The following is a 27,707-nucleotide window of genomic DNA, read 5'->3' as shown; positions in this document are numbered from 1 at the left end:
TCATGGAACTCCCTCTCCCCCACTGCCCCAAGGCCCTCAAACGCTGCCTGGGGTTCTTTTCGTACTGCGCTCAGTGGGTCCCAAATTATGCTGACAAGGACCGCCCACTCATACAGTCCACCCATTTTCCCCTGACGGCCGAGGCACAACAGGCCTTCGCCCGTATCAGAGCCGATATCGCCAAGGCCGGGATGCACGCTGTAGATGAGACGCTGCCCTTTCAAGTGGAGAGCGACGCATCAGACGTCTCCCTAGCCGCCACCCTCAATCAGGCAGGCAGGCCCATGGCATCCTTTTCCCGCACCCTTCATGCCTCTGAAATTTGGCACTCATCCGTCGAAAAAGAGGCCCAAGCCATCGTAGAAGCTGTGCGACATTGGAGGCATTCCCTGGCCGGCAGGCGATTCACTCTCCTCACTGCCCAACGGTCGGTATCCTTCATGTTCAATAACACACAGCGGGGCAAGATCAAGAATGATAAGATCTTGAGGTGGAGGATCGAGCTCTCCACCTACAACTACGAGATTTTGTATCGCCCCGGCAAACTCAACGAGCCCTCAGACGCCCTATCCCGAGGTACATGTGCCAGCGCACAGGTAGACTGACTCCGGACCCTGCACGACAGTCTTCGTCACCAGGGAGTCACACGGTTGTACCATTTCATAAAGGCCCGCAATCTGCCCTAAACCGTCGAGGAAGTATGGACAGTCACCAGGGACTGCCAGGTCTGTGCGGAGTGCAAGCCGCACTTCTACCAGCCGGACCGTGTGCGCCTGGTGAAGGCCTCCCACCCCTTTGAACGCCTCAGCGTGGATTTCAAAGGGCTCCTCCCCTCAACCGACCGTAACACGTATTTTCTCAGTGTGGACGATGAGTACTCCAGATTCCCCTTCGCCATCCCATGCCCCGACATGACGTCTGCCACCGTCATCAAAGCCCTCAACACAATCTTCGCTCTGTTCGGTTTCCCCGCCTACATCCACAGTGACAGGGGATCTTCCTTCATGAGTGATGAGCTGCGTCAGTTCCTGCTCAGCAGGGATATCGCCTGCAGCAGAACGACAAGCTACAACCCCCGGGGAAACGGACAGGTTGAAAGGGAGAATGGGACCGTATGGAAGGCCGTCCAACTGGCCCTATGGTCCAGGAACCTCCCGGCCTCCCGCTGGCAGGAGGTCCTCCCTGATGCACTACACTCCATTCGGTCACTACTGTGCACCGCCACTAACACACCACAAGAACGGCCTTTTGCCTTCCCCAGGAAATCCACATCCGGGGTGTCGCTCCCGACTTGGCTCGCAGTTCCAGGACCCGTCCTGCTCCGTAGGTATGTCCATCTCCACAAGGCGGACCTGTTGGTGGAGAGGGTGCAGTTGCTCCATGCAAACCCCCAGTATGCCTACGTGGCGTACCCCGATGGCCGCCAGGATGCTGTCTCCCTCAGGGACCTGGCACCTGCAGGTCACACACACACACACACACCCCCGGCCCGGCACCACACTCCCCACCCCCGGCGCTTTCAGCAGCAAGCCCCTGGGACCATCCGTCCTTCCCCTGCCCACGCTCGAGGATGAAGAGGATTTTGGCACGCTCCCGGAGGCACCGGACATCAGACCAGCATCGACATCGCCGCCACCACTACGTCGCTCCCAGCGGCATATCAAGGCCCCGGACCGATTAAACCTCTACCTGGTCCACTGGACTTCAAAAGACATTTTTTTTCCTCTCTATCAAAAATTGTAAATGTAAATGTAAAAAGAAAATAATTTATTGTATATAGTTCCCACCACCCCTGCCGGACTCAATTTTAACAGGGGGTGAATGTGGTAAACCACTGTTGCACCTCTATTAGGTGATGTATGGTAGGACCTGTACTACAGGTACGTTGGTAGTCCCTGCCTGCTGGCTCCGCCCAGTAGGCAGAGTATAAATATGTGTGTCCTCCATGCTGCAGCCATTTCGCCAGCTGCTGGGGAGGCCACACATCTTTGAGCAATAAAGCCTCAGTTGTACCCAACTCAAGTCTTTGTGCAATTGATCGTGCATCAGGTTTGCTCCTTCATTGGAGGTTGTGTGGCTCATTGGGCAGTGTCCCTGGCTCTCTGCCAGAAACTCTGGGTTCAGGACCCACCCCAGGTCTTGAAGGGGCTGGAGCGTGCATCCATAACGTGGCCAAACAGGGTGAGTGCCAACCTGCAAAATCCTTCCCAAAGCACCAATGGCTAGCGGTGAGAGTGGGGGAGACTCCTGGTCAGCCATGCATGCTACGGAGTGGTTCCCCACAAGCTATAAGCCTCTGGTGACGGGCTTGATATGCCATCAATAAACACATGACGAGTGATGAACGTAACTGAGGCTATAATACACTAAACAGAAAGCCTCCTGGTATCTGATCCCGAACTGGATTGCAGGCGGAGACTAACCATCTTTATACATGAGCCCGAGAGGGGGAGCCACAGGCGGAGCCAGCCGGGACAAGCCCAGGCTGTAACAACCCAACACAATGCAATACAGTGGTTTACCACATTCACCCCCTGTTAAAAAAAAAGTGTCCAATAGGGGTGAAGAAGTCTTAAAGGTCAAGTCTGCCGGGGGCCTTGACCTTCCGCCGTGATCACCTCAGTCCCGGCTGTGATCACCTCAGTCCCGGCTGTGGTGTGGGCACTGGTGTCGAGATCTGCGCGTCCGGAAGGGTGTTGTCCTCTTCTGCACTCAGTTGTTGAGTCGGTGGAAGGGGGGGGGGGGGGGTGTATGGGCGGAGGTGGTGGTGATGGTCGCCGGTGGGCCTGTGGGTGCCAGTTCTTTTATTTTTTTAAAATTTAGAGTACCCAATTAATCTTTTCCAATTAAGGGGCGATTTAGCGTGGCCAATACACCTACCTTGCACATCTTTGGGTTGTGGGGGTGAAACCCACGCAAACACGGGGAGAATGTGCAAACTCCACACAGACAGTGACCCAGAGCCGGGATCGAACCTGGCACCTCGGCGCCGTGAGCCTGCAAGGCTAACCCACTGCGCCACCGTGCTGCCCCGCGGGTGCCAGTTCTTGAGGTAGGTGGGTAGAGGTGGGGGAAGACAGTGTAGGGTCGGGGGTGGTGGTCGCTGGGGAACCTGCAGGTGCCAAATCCCGAAGGGAGACTGTGTCCTGTCGCCCGTCCTGATGTGCCACGTAGGTATATTGTGGGTTGGCAGGAGGAGCAGGACCTTCTCGACGAGGGGTCTGACTTATGGCTCCTCACATGCTTCTGGAGGAGGACGGGCCCTGGGACTGTCAGCCAGGACAGGAGTGAGACCCCGGAGGTGGACTTCCTGGGGAAGGCAAACATACGCTCGTGAGGAGTCTCGTTGTTGGCTCTACACAGGAGCGACCGGATGGAGTGGAGCGCATCGGAGAGGACCTCCTGCCAGCGGGAGACTGGGAGGCTTCTTGACCGTAGGGCCAGGAGGATGGCCTCCCAGACCGTCGCGTTCTCCCTCTCCACCTGTCCGTTTCCCCGCTGGTTGTAGCTGGTCGTCCTGCTGGAGGTGATGCCTTTGCTGAGCAGGAACTGACGCAGCTCGTCGCTCATGAAGGAGGAGCCCCGATCGCTATGGATGTAAGTGGGGAACCCGAACAGGGTGAAAAGACTGTGCAGGGCCTTGATGACTGTGGCTGAGGTCATGTCAGGGCACGAGATGGTGAAGGGGAATCTTGAGTACTTGTCAACAATGTTGAGGAAGTACACGTTACGATCCGTGGAGGGGAGGGGCCCTTTGAAGTCGATGCTGAGGCGCTCAAAGGGGAGGGAGGCCTTTATCAGGTGCGCTCTGTCTGGCCGATAGAAGTGCGGTTTGCACTCCGCGCAGACCTGGCAGTCCCTGGTCACGGTCCTGACCTCCTCGATGCGAGCCTTGTAGAAGTGAAAAAAATGGGTGGCCCCCGGGTGACAGAGGTCATTGTGCAGGGCCCGGACTCGGTCTACTTGTGTGCTGGTACATGTACCACGGGATAGGGCATCTGGGGGCTCATTGAGCTTCCCAGGTCGATACAAGATATCGTAGTTGTAGGTGGAGAGCTCGACCCTCCACCTCAGAATCTTGTCATTCTTGATCTTGCCCCGTGATGCGCGATCAATTACACTCAAGACTAAGTGATTTCATAACTGAAGGCTTTAATCTACTAGAACCTGTTCCCCAGCAGCTTCGGTACAGAAAGTGAAGGCTGCTGGGACGGCTCCGGTTCTTATACTCCGCCTGTCAGGGCGGAGCTACGTATCAACAGCCAATGGTAAACTCCTAGGTTTAACCAATGGTCATCAGCCTCTTAGGTACCGCAATACCTGATAATACCACATTCACCCCCTGTTAAAAAAGAGTCCGGCGGGGGTGGTGGCCAGTGGTAACAGTCGCCTTTAACATGGTATGATCAGCGATGGAGGTACCGTGATACCTCCTTTCAGGGCTGTCGAGAATATTTACAAAGTGTTCGTTCACGGTTAAAGTGACAGCGAAGCAATCAGCTGATTGGGTGGCCTGGTTGTCCTTCTGAATCGTCTGGGCTTCGGTTGTGATTCTGGTGTGGGTCCAGGTGGTTGCGACTCCAGGAGCGTGGTTTTGGCCTCCCTGGCAGCTTTGTCACCCCCCGGCAGCGCTGTTGGGGCAAACGGTTGACACGGGGGGGGGGGGGGGCCTGTAGGGGGCGTCGGTGGGTGGGCGGGCCTTGGCAGGAGCGGTGGGAGTACTGACCCTCCAGTGAGGTGCTGTGGGGGGGGGGGTAATGGTTCGGGTGCGCGTAGGGTTCCGGCGGGCGGCAGGTCCCGTAGGGAGACCGTATCTTGCCGGCCGGCAGGGAACGCCACGTAGGTGTACTGGGGGTTAGCATGCAGCAGGTGGGCCCTCTCGACCAACGGGTCCGACTTGTGCGCCCGCACGTGCTTCTGAAGCAGGATGGGTCCGGGTGTCGCTAGCCAGGTTGGGAGCGAGGTCCCGGAGGAGGACTTTGTGGGGAAAACAAGGAGCTGTTCATGAGGTGTCTGATTGGTAGTTGTACAGAGCAGCGGCCGGATGGCGTGGAGGGTCACCGGGAGGACTTCTTGCCAGCGGGAGACTGGGAGATTCTTGGACCGTAGGGCCAGTAGGACAGTCTTCCAGACCGTTCCGTTCTCCCTCTCTACCTGTCCGTTTCCCCGGGGGTTGTAACTGGTCGTCCTGCTTGAGGCAATGCCGCTGCTGAGCAGGAATTGACGCAGTTTGTCGCTCATAAAGGAGGACCCCCTATCGCTGTATATGTAAGCAGGGAAACCAAACAGTGTAAAGATACCCTGGAGGGCCTTGATGATGGTGGTTGCGGTCATGTCAGGTCAGGGGATGGCGAATGGGAACCGGGAGTACTCGTCAATCACGTTCAGGAAATACGTGTTGCGGTCGGTGGAGGGGAGGGGACCTTTGAAGTCCATGCTGAGGCATTCAAAGGGATGCGAAGCCTTTATCAGGTGCTTCTCTGGCCGGTAGAAGTGCGGTTTGCACTCCGTGCAGATTTGGCAGTCCCTGGTGACTGTCCTGGCCTCCTCGATGGAGTAGGGCAGGTTGCGGGTCTTGATGAAGTGGAAGAAACGAGTGACCCCCGGGTGGCAGAGGTCATCGTGGAGAGCTCGGAGGCGGTCCACTTGTGCAGTGGCACAAGTGCCGCGGGACAGGGCATCAGTAGGCTCGTTTAGCTTCGCCGGACGGTACAAGATCTCGTAGTTGAAGGTGGAGAGTTCGATCCTCCACCGCAAGATCTTGTCGTTTTTAATCTTGCCCCGCTGTGCGTTATCGAACATGAAAGCAACCGACCGTTGGTCCGTGAGGAGAGTGAATCTCCTGCTGGCCAGGTAATGCCTCCAATGTCTCACAGCTTCAACTATGGCTTGTGCCTCTTTTTCGACCGAGGAATGGCGAATTTCGGAAGCGTGGAGGGTACGGGAGAAGAACGCCATGGGCCTGCCCGCTTGGTTGAGGGTGGCCGCCAGAGCTACGTCGGACGCATCGCTCTCGACCTGGAAGGGGAGGGACCCGTCGATGGCGCGCATCGTGGCCTTTGCAATGTCTGCTTTGATGCGGCTGAAGGCTCCGTCGACAGGGGGAAGGTTGTGGACTGGATTAGGGGTCGGGCTTTGTCTGCGTAGTTAGGGACCCACTGGGCGTAATAAGGCGCTTCAGGGCCTTGGGGCAGTGAGGGAGGGGGAACTCCATAAGGGGGCCTACAACTCCATTTCGCACTACGTAGCCTAGAATGGCTAGACGGTCGGTGCTAAACACGCATTTATCCTTATTGTACGTTAAGTTAAGGATTTTCGCGGTCTGGAGAAATTGGCGGAGATTGGTGTCGTGGTCCTGCTGGTCATGGCCGCAGATGGTGATGTTATCCAGATACGGGAACGTTGCGCGTAAGCCGTACCGGTCAACCATTCGGTCCATCTCTCGCTGGAAGACCGAGACCCCATTAGTGACACCAAAGGGAACTCTTAAAAATTGATAGAGCCGCCCATCTGCCTCAAAGGCAGTGTACTTGCGGTCACTATTACGGAGGGGTAGCTGGTGGTAGGCGGACTTGAGATCCACCGTGGAGAAGACCTTGTATTGCGCGATCCTGTTTACCAGGTCGGCTATACTGGGGAGAGGGTACGCGTCCAGCTGCGTAAACCTGTTGATGGTCTGACTGTAGTCAATGACCATCCTATGTTTCTCCCCGGTCTTTACCACCACTACTTGAGCTCTCCAGGGACTGTTGCTCGCTTCAATGACCCCTTCCCTCAGCAGCCTTTGGACCTCTGACCTGATGAAGATCTAGTCCTGGGCACTGTAGCGTCTGCTCCTGGTGGCGACGGGTTTGCAATCCGGGGTGAGGGTCGCAAACAGGGAAGGCGGGTCGACCTTAAGGGTCGCGAGGCTGCAGACAGTAAGAGGGGGTATAGGGCCGCCGAATTTAAAGATCAGGCTTTGCAAGTTACATTGGAAGTCTAACCCCAGGAGTGTAGCCGCGCAGAGGTGCGGCAGGACATAAAGGTGGAAATTGTTGAATTCCCTGCCTTGGACAGTGAGGTTCGCTAGGCAGAACCCCTTTATCTCCAGCGAATGTGACCCGGATGCCAGGGAGATCCTTTGGTTTACAGGGTGGGTAACAAGTGAACAGCGCCTTACCGTGTCGGGGTGAACAAAGCTTTCCGTGCTCCCAGAGTCAATCAGGCAAGACGTCTCTTGGCCGTTGATGAAGACAGTCGTTGTTGCTGTTGCGAGTGTCCGAGGTCGACTTTGGTCCAGCGTCACCGAGGCCAGGTGAAGCAGTTGCGGGTTCTGATCAGGCAGCGTGTAGTCGACCGTGCTGGGGGCCTGGGGCCCCATCCAAGATGGCGTCTCCCATGGGTTGCACATGGTGGTCGGGTATGGACAAAATGGTGGCGGGGATGGACAAAATGGCGGCGCCCACCCGTCCAGCGTGGTGTCCGGAGGGCAAGATGGCCACGCCCGTGGGTCGCATGTGGCCCTAGGATAGGGGGGTGGCGGTGAGCGCTGGCCGGTTGGGGCCTGAAGGGGGTGTTGCTGCAGCGGTCCAGAGTCGCTGGAGACCGCGGCCATGGCGCGGGCCTGGCAGACCCCCACAAAGTGGCCCTTCTTGCCGCTCCCTTTGCAGGTGGCGGTGCGGGCCGGGCAGCGCGGGCGGGGATGATTCGCTTGCCCGCAGAAGAAACAGCGGGGCCCGGCGGCGTTAGCGGGCCGTCTCGCCGCGCAGGCCTGCGGGGTCAGGGGGAAGGTCTGAGGAGCTGCCGCTGCGGGGTGCCACGCAGCCCAGGGGGCCGCCGCGTGGTCGGGCGCATAGGACTGCGCGTTTTGGGAGGCTACGTCCATGGACCCTGCCAGGGCCAGTGCCTCTCTAAGTCCCAGGGTGTCCTTTTCTAGGAGTCTTTGGCGGATCACTGAGGAACTTATACCTGCTACAAAAGCATCCCTGATTAAAAGTTCCGTGTGCTCGCTCCCCAAAACTTGCGGGCAGCCACAGTTTCGGCCCAGCACCAGTAGCGCCCTGTAGAAATCCTCCAACGATTCCCTGGGGCTTTGCCGTCTAGTTGCAAGCAGGTGACGTGCGTAGACCTGATTTACAGGGTGGATATAATGTCCTTTTAACAGTTCGATCGCGGCATCCTCGATAAGGGTGTAGATCCCAGGGCTGACCCTTGAGCGCAGGAGATGCATTTTCTGTCCTTCTGAGGGGTTACCTCCGGCCGTCTCGAGGTAGCCTTTAAAGCATGCCAGCCGGTGTTTAAATATTGCAGCCGAGTTCTCCGCGTGGGGGCTGAGTTGAACGCACTCCGGTTTGATTCGGAGATCCATCCTGCCAGCTTAAGTCTAGTCGATTAAATTGATGCACGATCAATTACACTCAAGACTAAGTGATTTCATAACTGAAGGCTTTAATCGACTAGAACTTGTTCCCCAGCAGCTTCGGTACAGAAAGTGAAGGCTGCTGGGACGGCACCGGTTCTTATACCCCGCCTGTCAGGGCGGAGCTACGTATCAACAGCCAATGGTAAACTCCTAGGTTTAACCAATGGTCATCAGCCTCTTAGGTATCGCAATACCTGATAATACCACACCCCGCAGTGTGTTATTGAACATGAAGGCAACTGACCGTTGGTCAGTGAGGAGAGTGAATTGCCTGCCAGCCAGGGAATGTCTCCAATGTTGCACAGCTTCTACGATGGCTTGGGCTTTTTTTTCGACGGAGGAGTGTTGAATCTCGGAGGCATGGAGGGTACGGGAGAAGAAAGCCACGGGCCTGCCCGTCTGGTTGAGGGTATCGGCCAGAGCAAAGTCTGATGTATCGCTCTCCACCTGGAATGGAATGGAGTCGTCCACATCGTGCATAGCGGCTTTGGCAATATCTGCCTTGATGCGATTGAAGGCTAGTCGGGCTTCAGTCGTCAGGGGAAAAATGGTGGATTTGATAAGTGGACGGGCCTTGTCCGCATAATTGGGGACCCACTGGGCATAGTATGAGAAGAACCACAGGCATCTCTTCAGGGCCTTGGGGCAGTGGGGGAGGGGGAGTTCCAGGAGGGGGCGCATGCGGTTGGGGTCGGGCCCTAGGACTCCGTGTTTCATGACGTAGCCGAGGATGGCCAGGCGGGTTGTGCGGGAAACACATTTTCCCTTATTATAGGTGAGGTTCAGGAGTTTAGCGATGTGGAGGAAGTGCCGGAAGTTTTCATCGTGGTCCTGCTGGTCATGGCCGCAGATGGTGACATTGTCTAAGTACGGGAACGTGGCCCACAGCCCGTACTGGTCAACCATTCGGTCCATTTCTCTTTGGAAGACCGAGACCCCATTGGTGACGCCGAAGGGGACCCTGAGGAAGTGATAGAGGTGGCCATCTGCCTCGAAGGCAGTATATTGGCGGTCTTCCGGGCGGATAGGGAGCTGGTGGTACGCGGACTTCAAGTCAACTGTGGAGAAGACTTGATACTGCGCAATCTGGTTGACCATGTCAGATATGCGGGGGAGGCCGTACGCATCGGGCTACGTGTACCAGTTGATGGTCTGACTGTAATCGATGACCATCCGGTGCTTCTCCCCAGTCTTGACGACCACCACCTCGGCTCTCCAGGGGCTGGTACTAGCCTCAATGATCCCCTCTCGCAGGAGTCGCTGGACCTCCGACCTGATAAAGGCCCTGTCCCGGGCACTGTATCGTCTGCTCCTAGTAGTGACGGGCTTACAGTCCGGGATGAGATTTGTGAAGAGCGAGGGGGGGGGGGACCTTAAGGGTCGCGAGGCTACAGACGGTGAGGGGGGGCAGGGGTCCACCGAACTTTAAAGTAAGGCTTTGGAGGTGGCATTGGAAGTCGAGGCCCAGTATAGAGCAGCGCAGACATGGGGAAGGATGTAGAGTTTGAAGTTAGCATACTCTACTCCTTGTACAGTAAGGGTCACGACACAGTACCCCCGGATTTCTACTGCATGGGATCCGGAAGCCAGGGAGATTTTCAGGGTCGCGGGTAAAATTGTGAGGGAGCAGCGCCTTACCGTATCTGGGTGAATGAAGCTGTCTGTGCTCCCAGAGTCGAAAAGCCAGGCGGTTGATAGGCCGGTCGGAGGTAGCGGCAGCCAGCGTACGGCCGGGTGAGCCGGTCTCCTGGGAGGCTGCGGAGTGGTCCCAAGATGGCGGCCCCCATGAGTCGAGCGTGGCAGGAGGCATCGGCGATGGCGTCCAAGATGGCGGCCCAATGGGTCACATGTGGCGGGTGGCAGCGGCGATGGCGTCCGAGACGGTGGCCCCTGTGGGTTGCACGTGGCGGGTGGAGAACACAACTGCGTTAAAGATGGCGGCCCCATGGGTCGCACGTGGCGGCCGAAATTGAAGATGGCGGCGACGATGTCGGCGCCCACGGGTCGCACATGGCGGGTGGCGCGGCAGCTGGGGACGGCCCCGACAGGCAGCGGGCAGCGCTGCTGGGCCTAGAAGTTTTAGGGGGAGATTGGGCCTGGCAGGCTTTTGCAAAGTGGCCCTTCCTCCCACACACGTTGCAAGCCGTGTTGTGAGCATGGCAGCGTTGTCTGGGGTGATTACCCTGGCCGCAAAAGCAGCACTTCTGGCTTCCGCCGTTGGCAGGCCGCTGCGCGGTACAGGCTTGCATCGCACCCGGGTAGGATGATGGCGGCGCCCACGAGGTCCACGAGGGTGCTGCGCGGTCGGAGGTGTAGGCCTCCATGTTCTGGGAGGAGACCTCCGGCGAGTTTGAGAGTCGCACTGTCTCTGGGAGGCTGAGTGTACCCCCTTCTAGTAACCGCTGGTGGATATAGTTTGATTTCATGCCCGCGACATAAGCGTCGCTGACCAACAGCTCCGCGTGTTGGGTTGCCGATATCGCCCGGCAGTCACAGTTCCTGCAGAGTACCCGCAGAGCACGCGGGAATTCTGCAAGTGATTCGCCAGGGCGTTGTCGTCTCGTGGCGAGGAGGTGCCTAGCATACACCTCGTTAACGGACTTCACATATTGCCCCTTCAGCAGCGTCATTGCCTCCGCATATGAGGGGGCGTCCCTGATGAGAAGAAAGACTCGTGGGCTCTCCCGTGCGTGGAGGATCTTCTTCTTCTGGAGGTCTGTGAAGTCTTCGGTGAAGGATCCGAGGTACGCTTCGAAGCAGCTTAGCCAGTGCTCGAATGTTTCTGTGGCGTCGGCTGCCTCTGGGTCCAGCTCCAGGCGATCAGGGTTGAGTGATGAGTTCATCTTCCAAGTTTAGTGTATGCAATTGATACACCATCAATTACCACACGACGAGTGATGAACGTAACTGAGGCTTTAATACACTAAACAGAAAGCCTCCTGGTCTCTGATCCCGAACTGGATAGTAGGCGGAGACTAGCCACCTTTATACATGAGCCCGAGGGGAGGAGCCACAGGCGGAGCCAGCAGGGACAAGCCCAGGCATGTAACAACCCAACACAATGCAATACAGTGGTTTACCACAGGGCTAGTGACCTGTTCCTGGAAAACCCTCACTATGGGGACAGAGGTAAGTCCACCTCGTGCACCACTATGTGCAGGAAGAGATACAACGAAAGCAACTCCTTCATTAATACAACAGGGAGAACTGCCTTTCAGAAGGTGTTAGAACGTTCGGCAATCGTTATCCATTTTTCTGCCCTGTTATATTGAAGATTCAATATTGAGGATGAAACAGTCATTTGCCTTGCAGTTAATAATGGGACAAGTGTACAATGACTCGGTCAAGCATACATATATACACGTGATAAAGGTTTGGTTTAATCTCATATGATTAAGGTTGGTTTGTGGATTTGTGTTGGTGCTAGAAATAATGCAATTATTACATTTGTTAATTCCCAGGAGGCTCTGATGTTTGAAATAAACACAGCGAGCAGTCTTACAACACCAGGTTAAAGTCCAACAGGTTTTTTATGAATCACTAGTTTTCGGAGTCACTCACCTGATGAAGGAGCTACGCTCCAAAAGCCCGTGACTCCAAACAAACCTGTTGGGACTTACTGTGCCCACCCCAGTCCAAGGCCGGCATCTCCACATCATGGAATAAACAGAGGCTGGAAATACTCAGCTGGTCTGGCAGCATCTGTAGAGAGATCATCAGAGTTAATGTTTCAGGACAACTGATGACCTTTCATCACTTTCAGCGTCTTTGCAGGATTTCCAGTATCTCCAGTGCTTTGCTCTTCTAAGCATTTAGCGTTTAGTGGGCGGAATTTTAACTTTCAAACATGTATGGGTTTGGGTCGGGTACAAGTGGGGTTAAGTCTCAGAAATGTGTTTCCCAACCATCCCAACCCCCACCCCGCCCGTTTCCAGTTTGAACTGAGGCCAGGAAATGGGTGAGTGACCAATCGGATTGGGATTTTAAAGATGATCATGAGGCAGCAAGAATCATTGTCCTGCAGCTTTGACCTCTTACAGCTGCCAGTAAGGATTTCAAAGTGACAGGTTACCTGTGAGCATTCTGATGCCAGGACCTGTTTGATTTGAGATGAAGTGCACCTACCTCCTGGATCAAAGCTGCTCGCTTGATGAAGTCTTCACAATCCACAGTCACCTCCATGCCCAGTCTCTCAGCCAATCCTCATTATACATCCTTGACCGAGAGCACGGATATCCATTAGTCCGTTGAAACAGCTGACCCCCAGGGAAAACATTGCTTGATTGACAGATCTGTCTTTCTGCTCTATTCTCTCAATTGGACAATGTTTATTTACACAAGATAAGGAGGTTTCAATTGCTTGCAGTTTCTGCTTGTGATACTTGCAAGAATGTGGGTGATTGAGACTTTTATTGGTCTCTCGTAAAAATTCATTTCTTAAGAAAGTGACCAATGAATTACATGAAAAAAACCTTTTTCTTACATACCCTCTTGTCATTACAGGATTCATTAGTTCTATACAATGTAGAGTGGGTTGTTTGCATGGGAGCAAGAGGGAGCATAGTGTGTGGGTGGGGAATACCTTGGCATGGGAGCAGTTATGCGGGCCAAAAGAGGATGAAGGGTGGCATACCTGGGCATGGGGAGCATGAGGGGCTATTGGGGTGTGTGAAGGGAAAACCTTTGCATTGGGGGCAGGGGGCATGAGGAGGTCCGATCGAACTTAACTTTCAAAAGGTTCACCCTGGCAGACTGCGGTATCTGAAACCTCTGAGGTGATGTGAAGCACGACTCTGTGAAAAGCTGACCTGATTCCATGCAAATTGCAGAGGACGAGGACACACTTAACCTGCAATTGTAACTTCATTTGAAGCCTACTTGTGACAATGAGCGATTTTCATTTTCATTTCATTTCATTGAGCTGTCCAGGTCAGCTCTCACAAGTTCATACCTCAAAATTTGATACAGAGAGCTCATGGCCTGAACCAGCCCACAGCCTTAAAAGGTTCCACTGAAAGTCAGAAACGATAGGTTGGGAATCTCGGAATCAGGACCCGGCCACCGTTTTCACCCCCTTCGTGGAGACTCCCATCTTCATGAAAATCCAGCCATAAATAACAAAGGTGTGATGGAACAAAAGGCAAAGAGAGTGGTGTTGTGTTTGGTGTTCAATGTCTAGCAAGGAATCTACCAAACGACTTGTGACTTGTCCAAACCAGAATCTTTATTAAATCATACGTGGTAAGATAGCAATCTGTTACAGAGCAAGTTATCATGGCGTTTCTTTGTACTCCCCTGGAACTATCTCCAGGCATGACTGTCCTCTTGTACCTCTTATAACCATCTCCCAATCACCGAATGTGCCCCCACTTATATCTGAGTGCCTTGTCACATGACCCCTGTCTCAAGACCGCGTGGTGGGTCTGTACCGCCACCTGCAGGTTGGCGGTCACACCACCAGCAATCTACAATATTGCTTACAGGCATATCACCACAAGTGGTAATAGTTGTGTTAGCCAAAGGAACAATGCATTGGTCCAAAGTAGGTGTTAATGGCAGAATAATGGACAGATCTGTCTGAAAGCAAAAACGCAAAACCCAGTGCAGACTGGTACTTGATATGATTTTTAAAAAAAAGAATTAAACTGTACAGCAGAGTTCATGGTATTAATTTGTTGAGTTCAATGTTGAGTTCAGGAGGCTGTAGATGAGGTGCTGTCCTCCAGCGTTGAGTTTCACTGGCACATCGTAGCAGGCTAAGGACAGAAAGGGGAGTAGGAGAGAAAGTTGGAGAATTAAAATGGCCAGTGACCACAAGGTTGGTGTCTCGCTTGTGGATTGAGTGAAGGTGTTCTGCCAAGCTGTCGCCTAGTTTGTGTTCGGTCACCCCAACGTATTAGAGTAGAAAGCACTTTGTGAGCAGAGAATATAGTAATCTGAATTGAATGAAGTACAAGGAAATCATGACTTTACCCAGTGTGCATGGCACATGGAGAGTGAGGAGAGAGGGGGGTAAAGGGGCGGGTGTTACCCCTCTAGCGATGACATAGGAAGGTGATCTGGGAAAGGGGCGAGGTGTTGGGAGTGATAGGGGAGTGGACTAGGTCATCGCAGAGCAAACGGTGTCTTCAGAATGCTGATGGGAGGGGAGGGGAAGATATGTTTGGTGGTGGCGCCACACTGGAATTGGCAGAAATGGTGGAGGATGATCCTTTGCATGTGGAGACTGGTGGGGTGAAAATGAAAACAAAGGGAATTGTCTCACTGCTCTATATGGGGAGGGGGAAAGGTGAGAACTGGAGTGCGGGAAATGGGTCGGACACGATTGAGAGCCCTGGCAATAAGGGGGAATCCATGGTTCAGGAAAATGGAAGACATGTCAGAAGTGCTGTGGTGGAAGGTAGCATCATCAGAACAGGTGTGATGCAGACAGAGAAACTGGCACAATGGAATGGAGTCCTTACAGGAAGCAGAGGGTCAGGAAGTGTAGTTGAGGCAGCTGTGGGAGTCAGTGGGCTTTAATGAATATTAATAGACAGCCTATCCCCAGCAATGGAGACATAGAAATCAAGAAAGGAAAGGATGGACCATGAGAGGTGAAGATGAGAGAAGGGTGGAAATTGAAATGAAATGAATGAATGAAATGAAATGAAAATCGCTTATTGTCACAAGTCGGCTTCAAATGAAGTTACTGTGAAAAGCCCCTAGTCGCCACATTCCGGCGCCTGTTCGGGGAGGCTGGTACGGGAATTGAATCGTGCTGCTCCCCGAACAGGCGCCGGAATGTGGCGGAATTGGAAGGCAAATTGATGAACTTTTCATCGAGAGGTGATTAGGAAACTGGAAATTGCTGAAATGGTGGAAGGAGAATTGTGAACTTTGATAGAAAGAGACTGAACAAGGGGAGAAAATATAAACTCAAGGTGGTGTAAATTCCGTGGGGCAGGAACTGGCTGAAATGATGGGTCTGCAATAACGGTCTTGCTTGTGAATTCTGGGATGGAGGGACAAGCAGATTATTTGGTGTTGGGGGCGCATGAGATGGGAAACTGTGGAGGGAAGGTCTCTAGAGGCGATAAGGTCAGTGACAGTCGTGGAAGCAACGGCTTGATGTTCGGTGGTGGAATCATGGTCTTGGGTTGGTAGGAGGAAGTGTCTGAGCCCCTACAATTTAGAGGTTGGTACGCCAGACAACCACAGCACTACCCTTGCCAGCAGGTTTGATAACAATGTTGGGGTTAAGCTCAAGAGAACCATTGCAAGCTATATTTGGTTGCTGGATTTGAATGTTGTTACACAGAGAAGAACAGCTAATCATAGAATCATCGAATCAGTGGCCTGTACTACAGGAGTTAAGCGACCTACTGTCTTCCATCATATTGATAGAGGTAAAGCCAGATGCATTCTACATAGAAACTAGGGGTATGGTGCAATGCCCTCAACCTGCTTGGATGCGTACAGCTCCAAGAAGCTGGAGACAATCCAGCACTTTATTGGCACTCCAGCCGCCACATTAAATATTTACTTCCTCCACCACTGGTCCATCTGTTCTCGTCATTGTGTCTTATCTTCAGTTGTCTTTGGCACTGATCGATAGAGACTGCTGGGGGCAACGCTGTTGGTAAACTTGAACTTTTATTGAACATTCTTCCAACTATTACAGGATAAGGCTTTGTAATGTTCTTTGATTGGGCTGATGTGAACAAAGAACATTAGACTTTGTTTTATAAACAAAGCTACTTATTACTAACACTACATTAACAAATAACTAAAATGTCTAAGATCAATACAGTTGGAACTAAATATCTATCACTAACTTACACTCAGATATAACAGAGTTGCTCTAATGTGCGACAGCTATCAACTCCTTACAAACATCTTCTGAAGGAACACATGGCGCATCATGGGTCCTGGGACTCCGAACTCGCTTCACCTGCTGGTCGGATGGTAGAACTACAACAGTAAAACATATAACTTATAATACACATGCAAATCATAGATCATTGAATTTACTCATATTATATGCAGATGGTAGTCTACCTATCATCACTGGCTTATCACAAGGCTTCACATAGAACCATCTCTCAACATATTCTGTTGTTATATTATCTGGGGTTGGTTAGGGGCTGATTTAGCACACTGGGCTAAATAGCTGGCTTTTAAAGCAGACCAAGGCAGGCCAGCAGCACGGTTCAATTCCCATACCAGCCTCCCCGAACAGGCACTGGAATGTGGCGACTAGGGGCTTTTCACAGTAACTTCATTTGATGCCTACTTGTGACAATAAGCCATTTTCATCTTACATCACTGATGATGTCAGCAGTCTATTTACATTAATCCTTCACACTACATATCCTCCCAAGTCTCTGAATCTATTAAATACCTTATTGACAATGCCCTACATCTTCTCCTAGAAGTCTCTGCCTTCATCCCTGGTTCACAGAGAAAGCCAGTGTGGTGCTTCATTGATCTCCCCAGTCTTGCTCTCAGCTCTCCCGGAGGATGTATCGGATAGTTCTGTGTTCTCTCTGGAACTTGGTGGAGTAGTATGTAAATCATCAGATTCTGGGCACCCTCCTGATCTTCTGGGTAACTGGTCCATTCCATGGAAGGTCTGATTGTCTCTTTTTCCCCACTATTCCATTTTCAACCTCTGGAAGATAAAATCACTGTTTAAGGGCGTGATTTAAAGGAAACATTTTGAAGTGTCATTTTGGGCATGATTGACGGGGTATTCCTCGACAGCCGCAATGACCCATATTTAATGGCACTTTGTGCTGGAAATGAGCCCCCACGAGCTTCTCGGCATTACTGGCTGTCTTGCCGTCTGATTCACCAAAATTGCGCCTCATGGCCTCGCCGCTAACGGGGGGTGGAGCTGCTTTTAAGTGGTCCCTTACCACACACTCCCAGTCCACACACAAGCATAACATCGCGCAGACGTGCACCTCGCTTTGGCGATACTGACCTGGCCAGGCTTCCCGATGCCTGCTACGCGACATCCTATTCTCGCAAAGGGGTCGGAGGACCAGCAGCAGGGTCACCAATACCGCGTGGGAGGCAGTGGCAGCGATGGTCAGTGTAGGCAGCATAACCAGGAGAACCGCCATACAACGTAGGAAGAAGACCAACGATCTCCACCAAACTGCAGGGGTAAGTTACCACCTCCCTCCTGGTTCCGCATCAGAGTGACGCAGGCAACAGTACTGCATTTTGAGCTGTCCGATGCACTGCCGAGTGACAGCCCATGTGGCAACATGGGCCTCGTTATATCTGGGCTCAACCTCGGTCTCTGGCCTCTGCACCAGCACCATCAGCCAGGACCTCGGCGGGTAGCCCTTACCCCAAGGGCCAACCCTGGGATGGTCCTCAAAATTGCTGAAGATCTCCGAGTGCTACAGGCTGTAGCTTTCAACCATGCTCCTTGGGTATCACGAGTTTAACATTCAGGGAGTGGAACCCCTTCCTGTTAATGAAGGGCACTCTCTGATGTCCCATCGCGTGCAAGGCGACATGCGTGTCATCAATATCCCCCTGGATCTGGGGCATCCCTGTGATGGCGGAGAAACCTGTAGCCTGGGCACCTTGGTGGACTTGGTCCAGCTCAAAGTTGATAAAGTCTGATGCCCGGGCATACAGGACATCCATGACCTCATGTGGGCTGTAGCTTGGGAAACGCTGCACAAGTCCCCGCTCCAGCCCTGGAATGATCCAGTTGCGTAGAGGTCAGGGCTGAGGTGATATTCACGGCCACCAGGAGCAGGTGCCCTCCTCCACCACGGGTGCCAAGTCCGCGAGGATGTGGCACGGTGCCACACTGTCTCCTTGTTGAGACGAAGTCTCTGCGACACATGCTGTCCGTCAGCTCCTAGAAAGACCAATGAAACTTGTATACCTTGGGCCTCTGGGTTCCTCCTTGGCCTGATGGGCGGCTGGGTTATCAGAGTGTGTGGCGGCCCCCCGCACATGGGGTGCTGCCTTCAGCCTGCGTCGACGCTGCTGCCTTCTCCAGTGTCTGGCCACCTCTGCGGGTTCGACATAATCAGCCATATTGTTATATCTGTGAGGAATTAGAGAAGGAGAGGTACAGACAATCAGTCAGAGCTTCCACACCGGGACTCTCAAATCCCCCAAGCCTCCCCATCCTTACGTGTCCTGCCTTCTCTCAGAGTGCCATCCACCGAGACGGTTGTGCTGAAGAACTTCGCTCTACACACTCACCCCGGCCACAGCAGGAGCCTCTAGACCCCAGGCCTCTGCCGTGAAAATAGGGGGACCCTGCTCAGCTGCCCTCCCCTGACCTACACACCTTTTGGTAACGAGGATATCCCCAGTGCTGAAGCCCAGCTCCTGAGTGTTTGAGTGTTGGCTGCTGCCTCTATGGTGCCGACGCTTCTAGAGTTCAGGCAAATTGTTTAGGTTTCAAAGTTTGATTGAAATGCAATAATCATCGTCTGAGACATGGCACGTGTACCCACGAGAAGCCACTTGAGAATATTTTGTTTATTAAACGGTCAACATTAACAAAGATTTGAAAATCAACTACGTAACATTTCACACTAACCATTAAAAACAAGGAAACATAGCCGTTTAATATTGATACCAATAAATGCTAGATCAACTAATTTTCACAAAACAAAACAAACACACGATATCTCCCCTCACAGGTTCCTCAACAGAAATGGAGGGTAAGCCTGAGAATGTCCAGAACTTTGTCGTAGAAATGACTTGTCCATCAATGTGATACTTGTTCCACATATCACTGCCATTCCAGGAGCCACAGCTGTGCAGGACCCTCCCACATGGCCCAATCTCACCGGAACCAAATCCTGGCATCCACATATTCCACTGGTGCTCAAGGTGCAGTTGAACATCATGGACTTCCAGCGTGTTTAACCCGCGGTGACGTGCCAGTTACACGCAGCACTCACCACACCAGCAACTAAAACATCGCCAGTCTGCGAAAGCATTTCTTCAATGGCGTCATCTAAGTCCATTTGGAACAATATCGCGCACCAGGTCCCACAGCATCTTCTTGCTTCAAACCGGATTGCCTTCTGGACTCACACATTCCCCCTGAGCCCGGTGTTCCAGGACCCAGCTTTCTTCAAAACAATTGTCCTCCTTTCCGGCTACAGAAAGCGTAGGAAACAGCAACAGCAGCCTCCAGGCATCTGCAGCCACCAGCATGAGCAAGCAGCAAACACAACCTGTAGCTGTGTAGTTCTCTCACAACAAGACCATTGCTTCATTAGAAAGCGACTTCAGCTGTGAAGCTAGAGGCTGCTCACAGTCAAAGGGAGTTGAAGTGACCTTCAGCACAGAACCAAGAGCAGGGCTCTGTCCTGGACGTATTTGGTAGGACAGACAGGCAGCAGCTATAGTTGCCCCTGTTAAGGGTATCCAGAATATTTAAAGATGGCTTGAAGGCCTCACTGACGAAAACCCCTTCACCGCACCCCCCCCCCCCCCGCCCCCCCCTCCCAGCACAGGGGCGAACTCTGAATTGGAATGCATCAGCGCCCCAACCAAGCGCAACCCCATCTGAGGGGTTCCTCCCTCCCCACCCCCGAGCTCTGGTGCCCTTGACCTGCATGTCGGAAAATAAAAATGGCTACTCACCTCCTCAGTTCCCCGCAGCTGCCATTGCGCCAGCGTCACGGTTTTAGAAAGATGTACGAAACAACGCCCGCGTGATTTCCCATTGAAGAGACGGTTAATTCCCAGAAGGCCGTGGCGTTCGACTTCAACCTCGCTAATGAGGTGGGAATGAATACAAATGAGGGTTAATCTTCGAGGTAGTGACCATAACAGAGTTGGATTTAGCATAATTATGGAAAAGAATAAAGAAAGTACAGAAGTAAAAGTTCTAAATTGGGGAAGGACAAAGATGGGGCGACACGGTGACACAGTGGTTAGCACTGCTGCCTCACAGTGCCAGGGTCCCAGGTTCAATTCCCACCTCGGGTGACTGTCTGTGTGGAATTTGCACTTTCTCCCCGAGTCTACATGGATTTCCGGCGGATGCTCCGGTTTCGTCCCACAGTTCAAAGATGCGCAGGTTAGGTTGATTGGCCATAATAAATTGCCCCTTAATGTCCAAAGGTAGGGGCGATGCAGACTCGATGGGCCAAATGGCCTCCTTCTGCTCTGTAGGGATTCTATGACCTGGTGAAAGTGAACTGGTTGCAGCTATTCGAAGGGAAATCATTGGAGACCAATGGGGTGCATTCAAAAGCAAGATTCGACAGGCACAGTGCAGACATGCCCCACAAACAAAAGAGGTGGTGCTACCAAAATCTTGAGTCCTCTGGCTATCTGGAAGCACCCAGGCCAGAAAAAGAAAGCTTATGACAGTCACAAAAGAGTTCGAAGTCAGAAAGCCTGGAGAAGAATTGGGAATACAGGGGTGAAGTAAAAACTCAATCGAGTTAGTAATACACAACTTTCCCTAAACAAAACCATGTTGCCAGGAATACTGTCGCCACCTGGGTTGGCCACTTCCCGACTTTAAAATGGTGACCTGCAAAGACTACAGGGAAATTCAGTCAACACAGGCAAAACTAGCAGGTGCAAAGTTTCCTGTGTATCAGAACTTGCAGAAACCCAGACAGCACTAAAACCAACAGCCATCTGCATATTAATGAGCGATCTCCGGGAACAATTGGAAACAGTTAAGGTAAACAAGGCCAAGCCAGACTCCTCGGCGCCAGCAGGAGCCAAGACAAAGGAAGGCCAACGGACACTCAGGGACCGCCCGGCGATCAGGGAACAACTCCAGTATTGGAGAAATCGATCCAAGTGATCGGAACGTAGTCCAATCACTTGGAACCAGATACGGGGTCCGCCCAAAAGGGCGCGAAGCCCCTGGGGACTATAAAATAGAGTCCCCAAGTTCAATTCGTCCTTCTTGGCAGGGTCACTCAGCAGCTCGAACCAACTCTTGACAGTGACCTGCCTAGCTGCCGCATCAACCAAGTAAGTCTCCAGTCAACGCACGCTACGAGATAGGCGCTCCTAGCGACCAGTCCATACCAGCTTTGAAGCTGAAGACTCAGAACCTGAACGAAAGGCCATTTGTTCCCCTGACCTGGTGGGCCAGTTCCAAAGCTAAGTATAGGCCTATAGTGTTAGAGATAGTCTAGTAATTAGAGTTTTATGCATGAGAAGTGATTGACTGATTATAATAAATGTGTTTTGATTTGAAACTTACTAACTGGTGTATTGAGTTATTGATCAGTACTTGAACTTGAACCTCGTGGTGGTATCATAAAGATACCTGGCAACTCGAGAGCAAAGGTTATAAAACAGAGCAAATTAAGTTAAGACACAACGAGCAACATTTACTGCTGTGTCTGAGCCAAATTAAGAACCAACCAAAAGTTGCAACAATACAAAAAGAGGATTTGAGGTAGTCAGAGGGTTAACACAAAGAGGTTCCATCAGCACATTAAGAGCAAAAGGATAACAATGGAAAGAATAAGGCATTTCAGGGATGTACAAGATAACATATGCGTGGATGCAAAATATACGGGCAGAATTCTTAATGAATATTTTGTCTCTGCTTTCACAAATTGGGAAGGATGTTGCGGACGTTGTAGTGAATGAAGAGGGGTGTGAAATATTAACACAATAAGCACAAGGAGAGAGGACGCAATGCAGGGATTGACATCCTTGAAGGTGGATAAATCACCAGAGGCAGATGGATTGTATCCCGAGCTCTTAAAGAAACCCAGGGAGGAAATAACGGATGCCTGTGGGTTTTTTTCAAGACTCAGTAGGTACAGTGAAGTAGCAGAGGATTGGAGGTCTGCGAACATTGTATCAGTGATTAAAACGGGTGCGCGGGACAGGCCCGAAAATTATAGGTCAGTTAGTATGGCTTCAATGGTGGACAAATTATTAGAATCATTTCTGAGGGCCAGGATTAAACTATCACTTGGAAAGGCACGGATAGGCAGCATGGTTTTGTTTAGGGAAAGTTGTGTGTTCCTAACTCTATTGAATTTTTTGAGGAAGTAACAAGGAGAATTGATGAGGGTATTGCAGTGGATGTGGTCTATATGGAATTTAGTAAGGCATTTGACAAGGCTCCACATGACAGACTGGTCAGCAAAGTAAAAGCCCATGGGTTACAGGCAAACGCAGCAGGTTGGATCCAATATTGGCTCATTGACAGAAAACAGAGGGTCTATGGATGTTTATACGAATGGAAAGTGTTTTCCAAGTGATGTTCCACAGGGTTTGATGTCGGGGTCATTGCTGTTTGATATCTAATGATTTAGACTAAGCATTGGAGGCATGATTGGGAAATTTGCAGATGACACAAATATTGCCAATGTAACAGTGAACAGGATACTGTGGACTCCCAAATGATATCAATAGTTTTGTCGAATGGGCAGAGAAGTGGCAAACGGAATTTGGTAAGGTAACAAATAACGGGAGGATTTGGGAGAGTAGAAGGAGTGAGAGTCCTTGGAGTTTCTGAAGGTGGCAGCACAGGTGGATAAGGCGGTAAAGTAAGCTTGTGGAAGAATCCCCTTTATGGGATAAGATATTGAATACAAAAGCTGGAACGGAAAAGGCCCTGTGTAATTGTGGCAAGACATCCCTGTTCCTGTACTTGAATCAGTGGCATAGTGGTATTGTCACTGGGCTAGTAATCCAGAGATCCAGGGCAATGCTCTGGGGACCTGGGTTCAGACCCCACCACAGCGGATGGTGAAATTTGAATTCAATAAATATCTGGAATTAGAAAGTCGAATGATGACCCTGAAACCATTATTGTGAAAACCCACCTGATTCACTAATGTCCTTTAGTATAGTGGGCCATGGCTGCACAGTGGTTAGCACTGCTGCCTCACAGTGCCAGGGACCCGGGTTCAATTCTGGCCTCGAGTGACTGTCTGCGTGGAGTCTGCACTCTCGTTCTGCGTGGGTTTCCTCCAGGTGCTCCAGTTTCCTCCCACTGTCCAAAGATGTGCAGGTTAGGTGGATTGGCCATGCTAAAGTCTCCAAAGGTTAGGTGGGTTTACTGGGTTACGGAAATAGGGTTGAGGCTTGGACCAAGGTAGGGTACTGTTTCCAAGGGTTGGTGTGTGGTAGTCACCACTGTTGTATTATATTGTATATATGGGTATTACGGTAAGGCCCCTGTACTACAGGTACGGGGGTAGATCCCTGCCTGCTGGCTCCGCCCAGTAGGCGGAGTATAAATGTGTGTGCTCTCCGAACAGTAGCCATTTCGTAAGCCACACATCCCTGTGTAATAAAGCCTCGATTACATTCTACTCTCGTCTCGTCGTAATTGATAGTGCATCATGGTGCACACTCAATGGGCTGAATGGGCTCCTTCTGCACTGTAGAGTGTCTATGATTCTATGGTTTTGAAAGGCCAACATACCATTTGCTTTCTTTACCGCCTGCTGCACCTGCATGCTTACCGCATGCTTACCTGCAGTGACAAGGATACCCAGGTCTCGTTGCACATTCCTCTCTCCGAATTAATGACCATTTAGATAATAGTCTGCCGTCTTGTTTTTGATACCAAAGTTTATAACCTTTCATTTCTCAAAATTATACCACATCTGCCATTCACGGTATGTCCCCGGAGCTGTTAGCAACATTTAAGGTGAGGGGTGTCTTGTCTCATCAGTACCCTCTGGTAACATCATTTGGCTTGCTGTGCATGGTTGCTTGATGCATTGTTTCTTAGAACCAATAATGTCGTCACCTTTTCCCCATGGGGAAAAGAAAGGAAGGGAAGGAAAGAGCACAAGGTGTTTTTTCCAGATCACATTTTCCCCAAGGTCCAACGTGCCATTGACGGGGGATACAATGCAAACAGCGACAGCGTTGCCACATGCATGAATTGCAAAGGGTTGTGTTCACTCAACATGCATGGGATCAGCAGCAAGGAACTATACAGGTGAATGTCCATCTTGGCTGATCGCAGCGGCTGACGCTGTTATGGTCATGTGAGCCCAGCCTGCCCACATTGTATCCTGATAACCGAAAGGTCAGCTGCTTTGTGACCCATGCAACTCAATGTGAGCCTGGCTGCTGACCCCCTTGTGGCACTCAATTGCAGCAGAGGCACAAAGATGCAACAGGGACAGACAGGCCTCTGCCAGATGCTTCCTCGAGCATACCATAAAAGAGCAGGCCCATAGCCTGTGCCCTTCGGACAACATTCCAAGCACGATCACAATCCTGTCATTGAAAAAAGGCATCTGCATGGAGCCCCTTGGTGTAGACCGTCTAGCTAACAGGTGCAGGGGTTCTAAAGACGCAGAAGTCTTATTCCTTTTCATATAAAAGATTAAGGGGTGTCTAATGGACCTGTTTAAAACATTCAATGCAGTTAGATAGAGAGAAACTACTCCCTCTGGTGGGGAACAGGGGACATGCAGAAAGCACTCTTGCATAAATGGTGGAGTGCTCTCCTCAAAATGCTGCGGAGGTTGAGGGTCATGTGGGAATTTCAAAACTTAGATTGATAGGTTTCTGAAATAAAAACAGAAAATGTTGGATAAACACAGCAGATCAGGCAGCATCTGTAGAGAGCAAAAGAGTTAATGTTTTCAATCCGTATACCTCTTCTACAGAACTGAAGAGGGGTAGAAACTGAATGAATTATGTAGTATAGTGGGGCTGAATGGAAAGTCAGGAATAGGGCTGGGCTCTGGAGAGGTTGCAAAGATATCATGGACAAAAGACAAAGGGGGTGTTAATGGTGGAATGAAAGACTGAAGAAAGGTAATAGTGGCAATAGGTAAGACAGCAGGATGTGCTAATCGGAGAACAAAGGGCAGGTGATCAGTGGACACAAAGCTAAAAGCCAAGGGACACATGGCCCCTTGGGGGAGGGGTGGGGTTATACCGGGGTAAACCAAGGGAACTAAAAAAACAAAAAAGGGGTCAAGATAGAGGGGGGGGAAAGTTCACAGTCCAAAGTTGTTGAACTCAATGTTGAATGCAGAAGGTTGCAATGTTCCTGACTGGAAGATCAGTGTTCGCATTGTGCTTCACTGGGACATTGCACCCAGTCTACGATTAGTCTCCCCAATGTAGAAGGGACCGCATTGGGAGCAGCAAATACTTTAGACCAAACTGAAGGAGATGCAAATGAAACACTGCTTCACCTGAAAGGAATGTTTGGGCCCTCGGACAGTGAGAAGAGAGGAGGTAAAACGGCAAGTGTTGCACCTTCTGCGATTGCATGGGAATGTGCAGTGGGAAAGGGACGAAGGGTTAGGGGAGCTGGAGCAGTGGTACAGGGTGTCACGGATTGTCTTATTAACAAGAATTTATTTCAAGGATGGGATTGTCAAACAGAACAGAACTGGGTATAAACAAATTACAGCTGTGATATGTCTATCAGTTCATAGAAAAGTACTACTTGTAGGAGGGGAGAAAACATGTGTTGGAGTTTCATGAAGTGAAGATTAAATTCCAACCGTGTCTACATTAAACCGTTCACCTAGAGCTATACTCATTATCATCCTCATAGCTAGGGTCTATCTGTCTTTCCTTACCTTCCCAAAGATTGCACTTAAACTGCTCTGATTCAATGTCTACTCTTCTAGCAGTAAACAATCAAGGTCTTGCTGAGAGTTGTGCTGATTCTGGTCCTTGTAGGATACAAGGTTCAGCAGGCAACTCATGCTACTGATATAGGCCCTTAGGGTGTGTAAGGTTCAGTGGTGTACAGAGGCGTTCATCCGTGGCAGGTAAATTGGAGGCCACGAAGGCCACATGGGCGTCAACTTGGCAGACGAGTCCCGCTGGGTCACACGGAGTGCTGGCTGCCCTGGAGAGAGCGTTGGCAATGATTAGGTCTTTGCCCGGGGTGTATACCAGCTGGAAGTCGTATCGCCGGAGCTTGAGCAGAATGCGCTAGAGGCGAGGCGTCATGTCGTTCAAGTCTTTTTATATTATGTTGACCAGCGGGCGATGGTCGGTCTCGACGGTGAATTGGGGAAGACCGTACACATAATCATGAAACTTGACGACACCGGCCAACAGGCCCAGGCACTCCATTTCTATCTGCGTGTAGCGCTGTTCCGTGGGGGTCATGGCGCGCGACGCATATGCAACGGGGGCCCATGATGAGGTCTCATTGCGTTGCAGGAGCACTGCCCCAATGCCAGATTGGCTGGCATCAGTCAAAATATTTGTCTCTTTCGCTGGATCAAAAAACGGCAATACCGGGGCCGTGGTAAGTTTGGTTTTGAGTTCTCTCCATTCGCGCTCGTGGGCAGGAAGCCATTGGAACTCTGTTGTCTTCCTGACCAGGTTCCTGAGAGCCATGGTATGAGAGGCGAGGTTAGGGATGAACTTCCCTAGGAAGTTGACCATGCCCAGAAATCGGAAGACCTCCTTCTTGTCCTATGGCGTTTTCATGGCTGTGATAGCAGCCACCTTGTCCGCATCTGGCCGCACACCCAACTGGGAGATGTGGTCCCCTAGGAACTTGAGTTCCGTCTGACCAAAGGAGCATTTGGCTCTGATGAGGCGTAGCCCCTGCTCCCGTATGCGTTTGAGCACGCGCTGGAGGCGACTGACATGCTCCTGAGGGGTGGTGGACCAAATGATTATGTCGTCGACATAGACGCGAACACCTTCAATGCCTTCCATCATTTGTTCCATGATCCCGTGGAACACTTCTGAAGCCGATATGATCCCAAACGGCATCCTGTTGTAACAATATCTGCCAAAGGGGGTGTTGAAGGTACACAGTTTCCTGCTGGATTTGTCGAGCTGGATTTGCCAGAATCCTTTCGAGGCGTCAAGTTTGGTGAAGAGCTTCGCGCTTGGGGATTGGATAATGCTCCCTCATGCTATTGCGATTCAGATCCTTGGGATCAATACAAATTTTCAACTCGCCGGAAAGCTTTTTTACGCACACCATGGAACTGACCCAGTCGGTTGGTTCCGTAACTCTGGAGATCACTCCTTGGTCTTGGAGGTCCTGCAGCTGCTGCTTGAGGCGGTCCTTGAGGGGTGCTGGGACTCTGCGAGGTGCATGCACCACAGGCATGGCGTTCTGTTTGAGTAGGATCTTGTAAGTATATGGGAGCGTGCCCATCGCGGTGCTGGTCGATGATGGCATCGAGTTGCACCCTGAAGTCAGTGTCCTGGAAGGCAGACGTGTCATCAGAAGAGAGAGAGTGGACTCTTTGAACGAGGTTCAGCAGCTTGCACGCCCGTGCACCAAGCAGGGAGTCCTTCGAGGAGCCCACGATCTCAAAAGGAAGGATGGCTTTTCGTGACTTGTGCGCCACTTCAAGTTGGCACGAAC

The sequence above is a fragment of the Scyliorhinus torazame genome, chromosome 8 (genome assembly GCF_047496885.1).
Source record: "Scyliorhinus torazame isolate Kashiwa2021f chromosome 8, sScyTor2.1, whole genome shotgun sequence".
In the NCBI taxonomy this organism is placed as follows: Eukaryota; Metazoa; Chordata; class Chondrichthyes; order Carcharhiniformes; family Scyliorhinidae; genus Scyliorhinus; species Scyliorhinus torazame.
Note: the sequence above shows the minus strand (reverse complement) of the source record.